The sequence below is a fragment of the Hibiscus syriacus genome, unplaced genomic scaffold, assembly GCF_006381635.1.
Source record: "Hibiscus syriacus cultivar Baekdansim isolate YM2019G1 unplaced genomic scaffold, ASM638163v2 tig00110676_pilon, whole genome shotgun sequence".
NCBI lineage: Eukaryota > Viridiplantae > Streptophyta > Magnoliopsida > Malvales > Malvaceae > Hibiscus > Hibiscus syriacus.
In genome coordinates, this window is record NW_024062820.1 from 56764 (window position 1) to 61428 (window position 4665).

The 4665-nt window shown below is 34.2% G+C and overlaps 1 pseudogene; it reads left to right on the plus strand.

Annotated features, from left to right (window-relative positions):
* The first annotated feature begins 300 nt into the window (after nucleotides 1-300).
* On the plus strand, nucleotides 301-2993 carry LOC120137852 (annotated as a pseudogene).
* The last annotated feature ends 1672 nt before the right edge of the window (nucleotides 2994-4665 follow it).

Genomic DNA, 4665 nt, shown 5'->3' on the forward strand with positions numbered 1-4665 from the left:
ATAACTAATATACACATATGAGTATTTGCACACTCATTCCCATGTTATTGTGACTCATATTACAAATAATTTGCAACAAAATAGGAAACCCATCATTATATACCCTAACCCTAGCACTAAAGACCCCAAAAATTAAAACAATCCCAAGGTAATAGAGAGCACCCCAAATTAAGGAAATAGATGGTAGGACTGAAAGTACTCCCCCACTACCTTTTTTTCTACACCCCCACTTTAGCAAAAGCAAAGAATAAAAAAGAATACTATAAACAAATGAAAGAATGAATGAAAAAAAAATAAAGGAGCAAAGGCTCCCCACCCCCTGTATATATATAAAAAAAAACTCCTTCAAAGTTTTCTTCATGATCCTCATCTGAGAAAGCAAACAAAAGGGTCGAGGGGACTGGTGATAAAGCTTTCTTTAACGAAGGCCTGTTTGGTTGGTTGGGTGTATAAACAAGGAAACTCACCAAAGTGAAGAGAAAAAAGATCATTTTTTTTCTTCTTTCTTGCGCTTGTGGAGAACTTAAAGTTGTTTTTTTGAAGGATAAGTGGGATATGAAATTGAATTAAAGTTTGTTTTTTTTAGAGTTTTGTAAACAAATGATGGCAGGAAACCCTAGCTGGTGGAGCATGCATTTGCATCATCCTTCGGCTTTGTTAACGAATACTCCATCATCGTCATCTATCTTCCCTCAATATGTTGTTGGATCTTCTTCTTCTTATTCTTTGGTTGATAACCATGAAGAACAGTTTCCTCAATCATGGAGCCAACTTCTCCTGTGAGTTTTTTCTCTCTCTCAACTTTGTCTCTTTGACTTGCTTTTATATGGTTATGTTGATTATGGGGTTTGGTGGTTTTTTACTTTATAGGGGTGGATTCACCGGAGAAGACCGGTACGACGGTCCGGGTACTTTCCAGCCGAAGAAGTTGGAAAATTGGAGAACCAATCCTAAAGCAACATCAAATAGCAACTTGTACGGTTATCACGCCAATGAAGAATTTCAGCCACCTAGACCTCCTCTTCCACTGCCACCGCCTCTGGCGCCGCTTGGTCTCAAATCATGGCGGTTTCCTCCCCAAGCCTGGGTCTTGTATTACAAGGTCAAGGAGCAACATTTTAGACTTCTCTTATACAACATGGCGGCAGATGGATCCAACTCCAATACTCAACCACCCCTAGACCATTCTTCTGAGGTAAATCACCATTTTCAATGCATTAATCAGAACACACGATAATCTTAAACTCGTGTTCATCTATGCATTTATCTCTTTGTTTTTTTTTGGGCAGTGTAATAGCAAAGGCAGCAGCACAGGTGGTGGGGTGTGGAAGAAGGCTAGGGTTCAACCATCTTCAAGCCAACCGCCTTTAAAAGTATTATAAACTCACAGAATCTTTCTTTCCTTTCTCTTTTAATTCTGGATGCTTGTGCTTTCTGTGTTGTCTGTCTACAACGTTAATGGCACATATATATGTCGTTCTTGATTGTCCACTTTCAACCATATCTTATTCTTTTTATCAGACCCCATAATAATAAATTCAGATCACTTAATCAGTATATTTATATGGTATAAATCCAGGTGAGAAAGGAGAAGCTTGGTGATAGAATAACAACACTTCACCAGTTAGTTTCCCCATTTGGAAAGGTAAACACAAAAATTCCTTTAATCCTCCTCCATCACCTACAAAAAGAATAATATTATATATTAATGTACTGCATTTTTGCAGAAGCAGTTCTATTCTATGATAAAACCCATAAAAAAATTTCTCCTCTTTTTATATGTTGTTTTTAACGTGAACAAATAGAGCTTTTACTGTTGGAATCATAATTTTTTACCTTCTTTTTTTTCATTCTGGTTTATTGGCTTTTAACATAAAGGAAACCTGCGGTTTGAGGGTTTGTGTTTTTTTGCAGACTGACACAGCATCTGTGTTGTTGGAAGCTATTGGATATATCAGATTCCTTCAGGGTCAAATAGAGGTGATGTTTCTTCAACATGCTCTCTGTAGAAATCAGTATGAAGAAAGCAAGCATGCATCACTTACATAGTTTTAAAGTTCCAATGCTTCATGCTTTTTTTTCTTCTTCTTCTTTCAAAATATCATCTTTGGTTATGGAAGTCATGAAAATGCAGGCTCTTAGCTCCCCTTACATGGGCACTGCAACTCCAAACATGAGAAACCAACAATCTGTAAGTACCCCTATATATATATTTGTTGTTACCGTCTCGTATTCAATTCATTAGTCGATTAATTCAAATTTGAATACTTTTTAGAATTATGTTAACGGATGATTATCTTTTTAGGGTCAAGGGGAAAGGGGTTGTGCATTTCCTGAAGATGGACAGGTAAAAACTTTATTGGATCAATCACCTCACAAAGGCAAAGTAAGAGGGGATGGGATAGATGGGAAAGCACTTTATGTTTTTGGAACTATTATTTTAATTTATAAAGGAAAACATTGAAAGAACATTGTTCTCAGCTATAAAACACATTTAAGCGAATAAAAGGAGTGATTTTTCTGATAAAGCACATTTGAAGCATAATTTAGAACTGCATAAGTAATCTAAAAAGGAACAAAAAAGTAAGAAAAAGAGAAGTAAAAGGGAGATGGCTCCTTAGCCATGAAGCCTCTCTCTCTTGCATTTGACTAACTGATGATTTATACTGTCTTTATTTATCATAAGCATGAATCATCATCATCATTACTGCTATTATTATCCCTTACTATGTTTAAATTTGTTCATCCGTTTGATGATAATAATAATAACAGGAAAAGCAAGAGCATAAGCCAAAGGACTTGAGGAGTAGAGGGCTGTGCTTGGTTCCTGTGTCTTGCACCCAACAAGTCGGAAGCGAAAACGGTGCCGATTACTGGGCGCCGCCGGCTTTAGGGGGCGGTGGCTTTTAAGGATGTATGTGTATGTATATATATGAATTAAAGTATGGTTTAATGGGATGGAATGATATAACATCATGAGCAGTCACTCTGCTGAAATTCATAAGGCTGATTGCTCATGATGCTATTGCATCCCAAGTAGCTAATATTGATTGTTCTTGTATCTTTTTTTTCTCCCTTATTATTATTATGATGTAGGATAGCTTGTATTTAGTTCTTTCCTTTGAGCTATATGACATTGCTTCATCTATATTCGAAGTTCACTTCAATTTTTATTCTTCTAGAAAAAGTTGGTAAAGCACGCAAATGTAAAGGTGAACAATTTTTCGTTATGATTGAAAAAATTAAAATATTGACCCATTTAGTTTTTTTTAATTTTGACTAATTTAATCTGTTCTAATGATTTTTGATTGGTGGTTGAATTTTAATTTTAAAATTATTAGATGAATTGATTGATAAAATCATATTATTATGTATATATATATATATATATAGAGAGAGAGAGAGATTATTACGTTTGTTTGATTAAATTGACCTTTTCTTATAAAGCTGGTAACAAGTTGTCGAAGCCTTAAAAAAAATCATGTTCATATAAACTTTAAAGTAGTGATAAATAGGGATGGACATGAGATCTGAATACGAGTTTCAATTCGATTGGATCGATTTTTTAATAAAAAAATGGGTTAGGGTTTAAGGTAAAAATATCCGACCCAAAACCGACCTGAAAAAATGTAATTTTACCTTATATATTTAAGGATAATTACAATAATACTCATATCTATATTATTTTCTTTCAATTAAATCCCTATTTTTAATAAATATTATTTCGGGTCGGGTTTTGATTTTATAAAAAATCGGGTCAAGTTGAGGTCGGGTGGAATGTGCATATTTTTTGGGTCGGGCTCGGATCGGATGGTGGATTCATAATTTTTGGGCCGAATAAACCGAAATTCTGATTCGTCCTGATTCAATCTGATCCATGCCCATCCCTAGATAAATATGATGGATCCCTTGAAGAGAGATGTTAAATTAATTTATCAAAAAAATAAGCAAAAAATGGGAGGTTTGTGTAATGCGAATCAAATTAAAATACTTAATGAAAAAGAATACAATTGAAAATAAATTAGAATTTAATGATGAGATGTGCCTAGTTAAGGTAAATTGTAAAGTTTAATTGATGATTCGATAATTGATTTCAACGTAAAATTATCTAAATTCTTTTTGAATATATTGATTGCAATTACTTTAGACCTTCTCTGTAATACCCCGAATTTTGGTTAGTAGTTCGGGTCAACCCGAGACCCATAAATTAAGCCTTTTAGATCTCCTATGTCAGTTGAACCTATGCAAGAGGGTATTGGGCCTAAGTTTGGCCCAATAACTAAAGTTAAGTGATGATTTTAGAAAGGATTTTAAAGGAGAAGGACCAAAAAAATAGTTTAACAATAGCTGGTTTTAAAGGGATAGAAACTCCTTTTAAAGGGATTTCACGTGAAACCCTTACCCAAAAGATCACTTCCATTTCTTCTTCTTTTTTCTCTTCTTTAGTAAGCAAATGTAGAAGCTTTAAGAATTCCAAGCATAGTTTGAAGTAACTAAGGTAATAATCCTAATCCCCACCCCTTAAGCTTTAATCTAAGCCTAATCTTTAGTTTGAGCATGATTTTAGAAAATGAGTTTTAGGAAAGTTAAGGAATTCAAAGGATTCAAGTTTATTCTAGTAAATTTGAGTTGTTTGGAGTGTCTTTAACCTTGTTTTAAGCTTTA